Below are 13,791 nucleotides of genomic sequence, written 5' to 3'. Positions count from 1 at the left end.
CTTTGTTGATGTTCTCATTGTGTTCATCTAGTCTTCTCCCAATATCAGTGAGCATCCTTATGAGTTTTTGTTGAACTCTTTGTGAGGTAGATTGCTTGTTTCTGTTTCATTTAGTTCTTTTTCTGAGGCTCTTTCCTGTTCCCTTGCTTGGAACGTATTCCTTTGCCTCCTCATTATATCTCTTTCTCTGTGCTTATATCTATGTATTAGGTGAGTCAGCTATGTCTCCTGTTCTTGGAGAATTAGCCTTATGTAAGAGATGCCTTTTGAGGCCCAGCATTGTGCTTCCCTCTTATCACCAGTCCAAATGTTCCAAGTGACGCCTGTGTGGGCTACTTGTGTCCTTCTGCTGTGGCAGGGTTGCTCTTACTGCAGGTACTCAGGGAGTCTATGCTTTCCTTCCCTGACTAGCTGTTTGTAAATCAGGTTTGGGAGCCTCAGCACCATTTGCTTCAACGTCTAATAGCACACTCCTGTTGCAGTTTTCCTGTTAAATAAGTAGGCACCCAGTGTAGCTGGTTGCTAGGCTCAGGGGCTTAAAGTTGCTGTAGGCATCAGGCCTGCACAGTTGTTGTCAGCTCTCTTAGAATTGCAGCTGTGTAGGGCTGACCCCATGCATGGGAGAACCCAATTGTTTCAGGCTTTGGAAGGTGAGGCCAATCCCCTTTATGGCTGTTTGTGAAGAACGGGTCTTCTGCCACTGATAAACCCCACCCCCTACATGTCCACACACACTGTCAACACAGTCCTGGCCCATGCACACTTCCTGACCCCCTGGAGTGTACCCAGTCACCCCACTGCAGAGACCCCCACCTCTCCACCACCACACCCACAGTTCACCTGGTACTCACACAGGCCCTCTCTCACAGAGGCAGACACACTCACCTGCCTGTAGAGGATCCAGGCACCCAGTCTATGCAGGCTGAAAAGTTGCCCAAGGGCTTGTTATTGTATGGGGCTGGTCCCCAGGGTATGCTGCCTACCCTGGCTGAACTGGATTAAATCTGCACTCTAGTGGATGTGGCAGACCCCTGGGCTAACAGGCCAGAGGAAAAACTCCAAAGGCATCTGCTAGTGTCTGTGTCAGCACACCTGTATTAGGTCACAACAATGACTACCACCAGTGTCTCAGTCTCCAGAGAGGTCTCACCTCTCACCTAAATGCACCCAGAGCCTACCAGGTGAGTCTATTTTCACCAAAGGACTGTTCGCCTTTCTTTATGGTGATTTTGGGTTACTCTCTGGGACAGATGAATTTGTGTGTGGGCCCTTTAAGTGCTGGCTTTATTCCTCTTATATTGATAGCTTTTCTGGGGGTGTTCCCCATTGTTAGCAAGCAAAGCCAGATAGTATGACACTGCTCTCAGTTGTGCTGAGTTTGAAGGATGCATATAGAGGTAATGTGCCCCTGCTCAGGTCCCCACTTCTCCAGGGAAGGCTGTATACCTTAGGGTGTCTCCCGCCTAGCTGGCTCTGAAGCTCTACCACTCACAAAGGTGCTTTTTTTCCTCTCCAGAAGGAATTTCTGCCTCTTCCACTTCAGTCAGGACTGTCCCTTTTTTGGGGTTCTTTTTATCCAGTTTTTGGTTCTCTCTCTGGGATAATTTTTCCAAGAATAACTGTAACCTGGTTGTGTTCATGGCAGAAGCTGAGTTCAGAGTTTGTCTATGCCACCATCTTGAAGAGATCTCTGGGTCCATATTTTTGAAGATGCCTTCTTAAAAGGGAAATATAAGGCCTTCTAAACTTGCTCTTCCCAAATCACTGTAGTGTGCATCCACTATGGATTTGCTTGCTTTGTTTATTTGAGGCCCAAGGACAGTGACTCATTCCATAAGATAAGCTGATGGCTGTGACACGTACAGTGCTGACACCTCTGCTTAATCCCACCCTTTATAGCCTGAGAAATAAAGAAATGCGGAAGCCCTAAGGAAGTATTATCTAATTGTCCTGGCATCACCATTTTTCTAGTTCAAAAAAAAATAGTAAAATATTTTTAATATGTGTCTGTGTGCATGCATGTATGTTTGTATTTACACATATATGCATGTAGAAAACAAATCAAAACGTGTTTTTCAACACTATATTTTCATAATCCACCATTGTTAGTGTATAGAAACACAATTGATTTTTGTATGTTGATATTGTACCCTGCAGCTCTACTGAATTTGTTTATTAGTTCTAGCAGTTCTTTGGTGAGTCTTTAGGATTTACTATATATAAGATCATGTTATATAAAAATAGAGACAATTTTACTTCTTTTGCTCTAATTTGGATCTCTTTTCTTTCTTTATCTTGACTAACTGCTCAGTCTAGGACTTCCAGAACTATGTTAAATAGGAGTAATGAGAGTGGGCATTCTTGTCTTATTCCTATTTTTAGAAGGAAAGCTTTCAATCTTTCACCACTAAGTATAATGTTAGCTGTGGGCTTGCCATATATGGCCTTTATAATGTTGAGGTACGTTCCTTCTATGCCCAATTTGTGTGTTTTTATTATATTGTGTGTTTTTATTATAAACAATGTTGAATTTTGTAGATTATTTTTCTGCATATTGAGATGAGCATAAAATTTTTATCTTTCATTCTATTAATGTGGTGTACCATATTTAACATTTGCATTTGTTGAACCATCCTTACATCCAGAGATAAAACTCACTTTATCATGATTTATGGTAATTTTAACATGCTCTTGCATTCAGTTTGATACTATTTTATTGAGAATTTTGCTTCTACGTTCATCAGGCTATTGGCTTGTAATTTGCTTTTTTGCAATGTCCTTATCTGGCTTTGCTATATAGGTAATATGAGCCTCATAAAATGAGTTTGGGAGCATTCTCTACTCTTCAATTTTGGAGAAGAGTTTGAGGAAGATTGGCATTAATTCTTCTTTAAATGTTTGGTAGGATTCACCAGTGAAACAATCTGGTCCTTGGTTCTCCTTTGAAGGTTTTTGATTACTGCTTCAATCCCTTTCTTGTTATTGGTGTTCAGATTTTCTATTTCTTCATGTTTCGTCTTGTTAGGTTGTATCTTTCTAGGAATTTATTCATTTCTTCTAGGTTATTCAGTTTGTTGCCATATAGTTGTTCATAGTAGTCTCTTATGATCCTTTATAATTCTGTGGTATCAGTTGTAATGTCCCTGTTTCATTTCTGATTTTATTTGAGTCTTCTCTCTTTTTTCTTAGTTACTCTCTAATTAAGGGCTTGTCAATTTTGTTTATTTTTTCAAAGAAACAGCTCTTAGATTTGTTGATCTTTTCTATTTTTTTTCTGGTCTCTATTTCATTTATTTCTTCTCTTATCCTTGCCATTTCCTTCCTTCTGCTAATTTTGGGCTTCTTTTGTTCTTCTTTTTTTAATTCTTTGAGATGTAAAGTTAGGTAGTTTATTTGAGTTATTCCTATTTTCTTAATTCAGTCTTTTTTGTTTTTGGTGAGGAGGATTGTTGCTGAGCTAACATTTGTGCCAATCTTCTTGTATTTTGTATGTGAGACACTGCAACAGCATGGCTTGATGAGTGGTGAACCCACAAACCCTGGGCCACTGAAGTGGAAAACACAAACTTAATCACCACACCACCAGGAAGACCCTGCAGTCATTTTTTATTATGGTATAATTGACATATAACCTTATCTCAGTTTCAAGTGTACAACATAATGATTTGAAATATGTATATATTGTGAAATGATCATCAGAATAAGTCTAGTTAACATCTATCACCACATATAGTTACAAAAATTTGTTTCTTGTGATGAGAACTTTTAAGATTTACTCCTTTAGCAAATTTCAAGTATTCAATACATTATTGTTAAGTATAGTTACACATAATACATTAGATTTCTAGAACTTGCTCACTTTATAACTGGAAGTTTTTACTCTATGACCAACACCAACCCATTTTTCCCACCTCTTCAACCCTGGAAACTATCATTCTAGTCTTTGTTTCCCTAAGTTCAACTTTTTTAGATTTCACATAGATTTCATTCAGTATTTGTCTTTCTGTCTCTGACTTATTTCACTTAACATAATGTCCTCCAAGTTCATCCACATTATTGCAAATGGTAAGATTTCCTTTTCTCTTTAAGGCTGAATAATATTCCATATTTTATATACCTGAATTTCTTTATCTGTTCATCTATCAAAGGACACTTAAGTTGTTTCTGTATCTATGCTATTGTGAATAATGTAGCAATGAACATGGAAATGTGGATACCTATTTGAGATATTAATTTCACTTCCTTCAGGTATATACCCAGAATGAAATTGCTGCTTCACATGGTAGTTCTATTTTTAATTTTTTAATGAGCTTTCATATTATTTTCCATAATGGATACACCAATTTATATTCCCATCAACAGTGTACGAGTTCCCTTTTTTCCACATCCTCTCTAACACTTGTTATTTCTTGTCTTTTTTATACTAGCCATTCTAATAGGAGTGAGGTGATGTCTCATTATGGTTTTGATTTGCACGTCCCTGATGACTAGTGATGTTGAGCACCTTTTCATAACCCTATTAGCTATTTGTATGTTTTCTTTGGAGAATTGTCTTTTCAGTTCCTTTAACCACTTTTTAATCAGGTTATTGGTTTGTCTGTTTTTTCTATCTATTTTTGAGTTCCTTATATATTTTGATAGTAACCCCTAGTCAGTCATATGGTTGGCAAATATTTTCTCCCACTTTGTAGGTTGCCTTTTCATTTTGTCGACTAATAACAGGATACACCATGCTAAAAGCATGGAGGGTAAAAATATATGATCATCTCAATAGATTCAGAACAAGCACTTGGCAAAATTCAACACCATTTCATGACATAAAACGCTCAATAAATCACATACAGAGGCAATGTATCTCAACACAATGAAGGCCATAAGTGACAAGCCCACAGCTAACATCGTAGTCAATGGTAAAAAGCTGAAATCCTCTTCTTCTAAGATCAGGAAAAAATCAAAGATGCCCAGTCTTGCCACTTCTATTCAATATAGTCCTAGAAGTCCTAGCCAGAGTGATTAAGCAAGATAAAGAAATAAAAGGCATCCAAATTGGAAATGAAGGTGTAAAATTGTCTCTGTTTTCAGATAACATGATCTAATATACAGAAAATCCTAAAGACTACTCAAAAAACTATTAAAACTAATAAATGAATTCAGTAAAGTTACAGAATACAAAATCAACATACAAAAATCAGTTGCATTTGTATATACTAAAATAATTATGAAACTTTATATAAAAGAGGGCATACTGTATGATTCCATTTGTATGAAATTCTAGAACCTGCAAAACTATGCCATGATGGAAAAATAATTAGAACAATGGGTCCCTCTATATGGAGGAGCTAGGACTAACTGGGGAGGGGTAGGGGGGAAGTTCCTGGGCTAATGCTAATATACTGTATGATTAGCGATAGTTGAGTTACACAGGCCAATGCATTTACCAATATGTAGTTATTGTACACTTAATATTTGTATATTTCACTTTATGTAAATTTCAATAAACTTGCATATAACGAAACATGTAAAAGGTATTGAACTCTAGTTATTGATATGTGTACAAAAGTGTTTAAGAGGAAGTGTACTTACGCCTGCAATTTCCTTTGATGTGTATCATAAAAAATAAGATGATTAATAGACGGACAAAGTACAAAGAGGTATGTAATAAAGCAAATATAGTAAAATCTTAATGGATGGCATAATGGATTTTCCAGAAATGATGACAGCAATAATTCTAATCCCATAGACTCTTCCAGAACTTTGTCACTGTCCCATCAAGAGTTGTAATATATTTCCAACTCCTAGAACCTGGATGATACTTTATAGATGTCTGAATGAAAAGAATGCAGTTCAAGTGAGGTAGGGCATAAAAGTTGTATGGCATCCACTTGGCTCCCATGGAATGCTCACTCGCAGAGCCCAGTCACTACGCACAATGCAGAAAGGCTGAATCCCTGTTTTAGGTCTCAGACAATAGCCAGCATAAACAATCATATTAGAATGAACAAAACATTCAATGTCTCTGTCATCTCTATAGAGCTCTGTCTATACTAATTCAGTTGTTTAAATCCACTAAGTTTTGGGGTAGTTTATTATACAACAGTAGATACTCAGAACAATCTAAGCAGTAGATACACAGATGCTAACAGTATAATTGTTTCAGCATGGCTCTATGTTTTAAAAATTTCATGAAATACTGGGAAAAAAATTTTGAGTGGTGCTGCGGCGAAAGGAGATTTTTTATTACAGTGGATTTTCCTGTTCAGCAAGGCCTTCTACAGAAGAGTTACTTCATGAGAAAGCAGTCACAACAATCATTTGATGTGTTCATCTTCTTTTCTAGCTTTCTTCTAACTGATTCCCTGGACAGTAGCCTGTAAGATACCCTCCTTCTAGCCCTGTATATAGGACAGAAGACTTATGGGACTTGGCAAAATTTCAGAACTATAAAATAGATGCTAGTGAGTAGAAAGTAAAATATACCTAAGAGAATTATCCACATTCCAAGCTGTATTTGAATAAGTTGGATTTCAATTACTTGATTTTTTTTTTTTTGGATAAATAAGAACAAATTTCACTGAATAATCATGGTGCTATGGCAGAATAAAAATAATGTTTTGCGGATATCACAATGAGTTCTAGGTCCACAGAGGACATTCTTCCTGGTAACTAATGGAAAGGAAGTAACTCCAAGTAGTGTTAAGGGATAATGCTCTCAGGTGAGCATGAAATTCTCATTGGAATGTGCATGCAACTCAGCTCCAGCCACAAGGAAAAGAGAAGACTCTATCCTATTGTTATGGGAGATTTTGTAATTTCAGACATAGAGTGAATGCATCACAGGCATTCAAAGCACAAAATGACTTAGAACTCATCCCTACACGATATTTCAGAAAGAACTCTAGAAAACTGCACATGAGCAGTGTGAGTAGACAGACTAATGTTTTCTTCTTTTTAAGAGATTGAAAGCGATTCTTCTTTGCCATAAGGTTGGAATTTTATTTTATATGCCTATTTACCATGAACATTGTGTTCTAGCCACTAATGGCCAAGTAGATATGGGTGTTAATCAACAGAAGGTAGTGAAAATACTAAGCATACAATTGGACAAAGATAAATGCTGTTGTTTTCCTCTTCCTGGCATACTTAGGACACAGACAACAGCACTGAGGGGAGGCTAGAAAGCTGCAAACTGAGAACAGGACTGAAAAGTGTACATCGTGGAGAAATATGCCAAGAGGTATCAATTTCACACAGCCAACCAAGTAGAAGAGCAGGACAGCGTTATAGGCATCTTGTGAGCAGGCAAGTATCGCCAAGCACCTGTAGGAAAAGTTACGCATAAACCATGTGCTATTTTAGCAAATGAGAATGGAACTAGCAAGTACTAAGCACTTATTATCTGATAGGTCTATATGCACAGTATTGTCACTCTGCAAGGTGGTATACTTAAGACCATGTTACAGAGGAGAAAAATGGTTATCAGAGAGGTTACATTACTGTATGTAATTTATATTAATTGAAGAAGAGCTTGGATTTGAGCACAGGCCCCTGTAAATCTGCTCAATCCTCTAGCTCATAACAAAATAGACTCCAGTGTAATTCCAGGTCTAATCTCAAGGCTAATTAGGTGATTTCGGTGTATCAAAAGAATTAAGCAGGAAAGAGTAAAGAAAAACGTGTACAAAATCCTTCCACAATTTTCATATTTCACCCATTATTTAATTGTAAATTTCACTATAAACCAATGGCAATTTGATTCTTTGTATGTTTCCCTCTGTTTTTCCTTTGGTTACTCAGTGTGACCATTTGATTTCATAATTATGCAGCTGTGACTTATAAAAATAACAAGTATTCTTGTGGATCTAATATAGACCATTGAAAGAACTAAAGAAATAAGTTTTCATATATATGTGACCTTAGAAAGCCACTTACAACTAGGAAAAACATGAGCTTCATGAATCTCTATGTAAATTTTGTTAAATTTCCTGTTGGAATTCATACCTATAACTCAACAAAACATATTCCTTTATTTCTCCTTTAAAAATATCAGTATCTTTTCTGAAAATTATAGAAAAGCTGACTCAAAGCTGACTTTTATTCTGATTGGAGTGGAAGAAAGTTAAATGAACTTTTCCAAAGACTTGGTGATAGATAGTCACCATTTCTCCACCTTTGAACATTGCTCCATGAGCAGAAACTAAATGTGACTGCCAGAAAAATCCTCCAGTTCAGTCTAGTGGGGAATGATGAGTAACATGGTGGTCCCAGCCATCCTCAGCCCGGCCATGGTTTTGACATATCTCTTGGGAGGTAGATTGATGTACAGTGTCCACTGCCCACTGTTCTGATATAGTGATGGGACAAGAGAGTCTGCAAACTGGTTTATTTCAAGAATCAGTGCAAATTCCTGCAGGTCTGGTTTCTATTTCAAAGAAATTAGACATGCTAAGTCCACCAGATCTCTCCTCAAGGGTAGGGGTATGGATAAACTTGGAAATGGCTTTTTCAGGGAAAGAAATAATTATGTCCCTTTCAGTCTAGAGAAGTGGTATAGCCCAAGGTGGGTGAATTTATCACAAAATGCTGGGTCAGAAAATATCACCCTCTGTCCCTCGGAGAGTGACCAGAAGTAATGGGAACTATGTAATATTGGCATATTCTCAATTACTAGTTCCCTTGAGTATTATGAAGAAAGTAGGATTTATTATCCACACAAATGGGAAAAGGAAGTAACAGATTACAGTGAGAGTTTCAAAACCTAGGTGTGCCAATTTCTCCTGAAGTTTTTCTTTTCTCTTCTTGGAAAGACCTGCTAGAAACTTGGGATGGATTTGAATGAAGATATGTAACTCTTGAGAAGGATCTCCTGGTGATCATGATATGCTCCCTATTGTAGGAGCAGTTATGGCAATCATGTGTTATTTGATACCACAGAAAGTGAAGTATATTGTCTAGATCAGAATATAATAGTTCTCTTTGCTTTGTTCCAATATATTTGTTCCAGAATATAATAGTTCTTTTTGCTTTGTTTTGCTTGGTTTGCTTTGTTTGTTCCAAACACTCCTAGAGTTTAGATGGGGCTCTTTTTGGAGGGGGAGGAATACACTTTATTCATTAAACAGGCATGTATTAAATATCGATATGCAATTATTATATTTCTAGATGATGTGGCTGTATCTTAATGAATCTTTAAATGTATTAGAAGAAACAGCCAACAACCTTTAGTACATGTCCAAATTAAGTAAATGCTAAACGGTGAAAATAAGATAGTTTGGAAGAATTAATCAGTGCACCTAAAAAAAAAGACAAAGTGAAGTTTCTTAAGGAAGATGACAACTCGTTCGCTGGGTTCTCATGACACAAACCTTTATATTTACCAGGCTATGCTGCAAGTAGTGTGGACAAAATGGTGAAAAAGCCCTCTACTGACTAATATATAAGTCAGGCATGTTGAAATGTCATCATGATGGAATAAGATGTGAACACAGATTTCATTAACTCCCTCAGAGTGATTGGGGATGGATTTCTAGGAAGGTGACATTTGAATCAGGTTTAAAACAAAGACTGCAGTTTAAGAAATAGAAAAAGGCAGGAAGAACACTGCAAATAGAGAAACAATGTGTGCATAGTAGGAGACCCATGACATGCTATGCTTGGGGACAATGGGCTGTTTCCCATGTAGGGGAGGTTGGTGGCAGAAGAGCAGGTGGACAGGTAGACCTTGGATGCTATACTAGGGCACTTACACTTACAGGGACACTTTAATCTACTAGTTGAGAAGGTCTTCTCCAGAGTCACTCTGCCTGGTGAAAATACGAGCTCTTCCTTTAACAAACTTTATCACCTTCGCAAATGAAGGAACTGCCTAAGCCATAGTTTCCTTATCTCAAACATGGGCACAATACTACTATTTGTTTCATAAGATGTTTAAAGGATACATAAGAGAGGTGTTCTGGATACATTGGCTGTCCTGATATTCCTGGAATGTGTCAAGCTCATTCCCACCATGGGGTCTTTGCACTCGCTATTTCTTGTGTCTGTCGTGCTTTCCCCCTAGATCTTTAAATGGTGGGCTGCTTCCTGCATTCCAATCACAAAGTGTCAGTTCCATAGAAAGGACTTTCCTAACTCTACAGTCCAAAGTAGCCACCTAGTCCCTCACTCTCTTATCACTTTACTAATTCTCCTCATAGCATTTTTCTCTATGTAAGATAGGAGAGCTCATATGTTTCTCACCCCATGTTATATTTTCCATGCATACAATTGACTAACACATCATAGACATTAAATAAATATTTGTGGAATTAATACATTGGCTTTGGATAGTCAATTAAGCAACCCATTCCTTAGTTTTCATTTTTCTGACATCAGGATTGAAATATCCACCTCATAAAGTTGTTGAGAGAAATTTAGTGAGAAAATTCTATCAAATACACAGCATATTGACCAGCACATTTCAGATGTTAAGTAAATACTGGTTACCTGACTTGCCTGTTGTATGTTTTTTGCCCAATAATTCAGTATGTAAAGAACACACAAACTTTTCAGCTAAAGGTATATTTTCTTCTTTTTTCTTCAAGCTTTGTGGATCCTACAAAATACTTTCCAGTGTGTCTCTACCCTGCTTTCCCCAGTCCCTCAACTCCACACCCATGTCTTTTCACTGTTTTCCTTTCCTTTTCCAACAATGGTTCTTGAAACCAAACCCCATATTGTATGGAAAGTCTTTGTGTTACTTTCATGCTGTCATCTCACACACAGAGTGGATATTTTAAGAAGTGATGAAAATTACCTAAGGCACTCTAGTTCTTATAAGAGCTGTGCTCCTAAGCAGCCCTTTCCACCAGTATATCAGTTAGAAAATATCCTCGAAGTTTTCCTGAAAGTTCAAGAATTGATCAGGACATCATGAACATAAATGAGCCATCCAGTACAGGGCTAGTCTCTCCATAACCATTTTGCCTCCGAGATCTGTCTGAATGGGAGACTGTTAGTGAATACCTCCAGCCTTAACTTATTGTCATGGATAGGAAACCAGCACAAATTCAAAATGGTAAATTCATGTATTAGGTCTACTCATTGCCATAATTGTTAGCCGAGCAACCACTGCCTTCTTGGGAACACCTCTGAAGATAGGATTACTTTCCAAGAACGTTTGGAAGCCATTCAAAAATTTTTCCTTACTTCTCCTTAAGTTGGTATTGATTCAGTCAATGTTATTAGTCACTTCTTTATGCCAGCCTGTGATTAGATGACACATAAACATTTTATACCTGTTGCTCTTCATACTCTAGTAGGTGAGAAAATAAGGGGTTTTTTTCCATATTTCACTCTTTCATTCATACAGATTCTGACGGTAGAGGATGGAAAGGGGTGATAACTGAGGGGGTTCCCAGAATATATTTGGGCCTACTTCATGGCATTTATACGGATTCTCCTACAGAAACTTTCTCCTTATCACTCTGAGTCCTGACCTTGAATTCATTCAGGTGAATTTAGCTCCCATTTCTCAGGCTCTCTCATTAAGGGTTGTCCTGCCCTTGCCCACAGGCCCTTGATTAAAAACTAAGTGACATCAGTACTTTTTACAATCTTATCAGCGTATTGACCTCAAGAACATCTGCACCTGTGGCCGAAAGTTACTGAGGCTACTAGACGATGGGCAATCACACCGCAATGAGCGCATTACTTCTGTGGGGATTTTCCAGTTTCCCAGACTTGCAGAGTCTCCTCTTTGTGGTGATGTTCTTCTCCTGTGTGACCATCTCAGCTACAAATCTGTCCATAATGGTGGCCGTCAACCTCAGTCACAACCTTCACACCCCCATATACTTTTTCCTCTGTGGCCTGTCCTTTTCAGAAACATGTACCGCTATGGTAATCAACCCCCACATGTTCGTGGACTTGTTATCAGACAGCAAGACCATTTCTCTCCTGAGTGTGCCATGCAGATGTTTTTCTCCTTTGGCTTGGGAGCCAATAAGTGCTTCATCTTGGCTGCCATGTCCTATGATCGTTACACTGCCATTCACAACCCACTGCACTATCCCATCTTGATGACCCAAAAAATCTGCTTTCAATTCGTGATGGCCTCATATGTTATTGGGATTGTGGTGACCCTGGATGTCACCCTTATAGGTTTTAATTTGTCTTTTTGATACTCCAACACCATCCAGCACTTTTTTTTGTGACATCACACCTGTGGTCTCTCTTGCCTGTGATAACACCTTTTTTCAGAAAATGGTTCTTCTTGCATTCACTGCCTTTGTGTTGCTGGGAACTTTTATTTTAATTATGATTTCCTATGTCTTCATTGGGTCCATAGTTGTGAAGATGCCTTCTGCAAAGAGGAGGTATAAGGCCATCACAACTTGCTCCTCCCACCTCACTGTGGTGTCCATGCACTATAGATTTTCCTGCTTTGTTTGTTTGAGGCCCAAAGACAGTGACTCATTCCATAAAGATATGCTGACGGCTGTGACATATACAGTGCTGACAACTCTGCTTAATCCCATCATTTACAGTCTAAGAAACAAAGAAATGCAGATAGTCCTAGGGAAAGTACTAGGCAAGGAATGTAGTTTTTTCCCTCAGATGGTAAATGAAAGAGCCCTGAACTCTTGTTTAAAAATTTTAGACCATTGATAAATAAAAGTGGAGTACTTCCAATAAAAATCATCACTAAAATATGTTCTAATTGCCTAATATAGCCTGATCTCACTCCTTTCCTACTAAAAACCCAGATGTAGTTTAGTTTTTAAATATTTTAAAATGAAGTAAAATATTTAAAAATGTTTATTGCACGTATATATGCATACACACACATGTACTTATATATGTAGTAAACATATCAAAAAATGTTCGGAACACTGTATTTTCATAATTTTGGTTGCCTTTAGAGAAGGAAGAAAATTATATTAAAAAGGAAAAGGATAAAGAATGAAATAAAGGGGGAGAGACTGAGAAAGAAAGAGAGAGGAGAGGAAAGAGAAAGATCACTAATTTACTTAATCAAAAAAAGAGAAAGCACAAACACAAAAATTTAGACTTGAAATGTGTAAGATACCGAAATACAGAAAAATTTCAAAGAAGTTTAAGAAAATACCTTGCTCAATTCTATTCACAGAAATATGAAAACAAGATGGGAATGTATGAATTTCTGGAAAAATAAACTGATGAAAGTTACTGGAAAAGAAATATGCATTTTTAATATACCAAATTCCGAGAATAGTATTGAAAAGTTTGTCAAATAGCTTTTCTTCCCATTCCCCAACAAAGGAGTAGGCTTCATGATTAACTTCTTCAAGTCCTCAAAAAGCAAATAATTCAAATATTGTTTGAGTTAAAGCACAGATAAAGATAAATAGCTTCTAATTTATGGAAACCGCAGAAGTGGAAGGTGCTACATACAACTGAATCTAACTGAGGCCATTGTAATAAGGTTCTCACATGGATTGTAGAAGATATTAGATGCTATAAGGAGGTCTAGGCATTTTGAGGTCACATTGTCTAATGGTGCATCCATATGGTAAGTGCAATTATCAACACTGTGGCAGGACTGAGGGACTGAGATGGGGAAAAGTGTCAAGAGGCCAGTGGCAAAGTCTTTAATAAATGAGAAGAAGAAACTGAATAGTCAGTAAAGGACTCTGAGGGAAATAGTGTAATGTTTCATAACGGGATAATATTGGTGTCAATGAGTGAATTGTTCTGTCATGAAGATTGTAAATAAATGGTTTAGAAATATGGTAAGGAGATAGGAGAATGTCAGCATTGTTTATTGGTGCCTATAAA

General features: G+C 37.4%; 1 protein-coding gene and 1 pseudogene across 7 annotated transcripts in view; both read left to right on the top strand.

Annotated features, from left to right (window-relative positions):
* The window catches only part of OVCH2 (ovochymase 2), a 63,647-nt gene that overhangs the window by 3,986 nt on the left and 45,870 nt on the right, over positions 1 to 13,791 (top strand). For all 7 annotated transcript variants that reach the window (XM_070274667.1, XM_070274668.1, XM_070274663.1 and 4 more), the window contains exon 2: positions 7,145 to 7,299. The gene's annotated coding sequence lies outside the window, so the exon portion shown is untranslated. The remainder of the gene's footprint in view (positions 1 to 7,144; positions 7,300 to 13,791) is intronic.
* On the top strand, positions 11,656 to 12,597 carry OR10AB11P (olfactory receptor family 10 subfamily AB member 11, pseudogene; annotated as a pseudogene).

The sequence above is a fragment of the Equus caballus genome, chromosome 7 (assembly GCF_041296265.1).
Source record: "Equus caballus isolate H_3958 breed thoroughbred chromosome 7, TB-T2T, whole genome shotgun sequence".
NCBI classification, from domain to species: Eukaryota; Metazoa; Chordata; class Mammalia; order Perissodactyla; family Equidae; genus Equus; species Equus caballus.
This window is presented reverse-complemented; position numbering and strand designations above follow the sequence as displayed.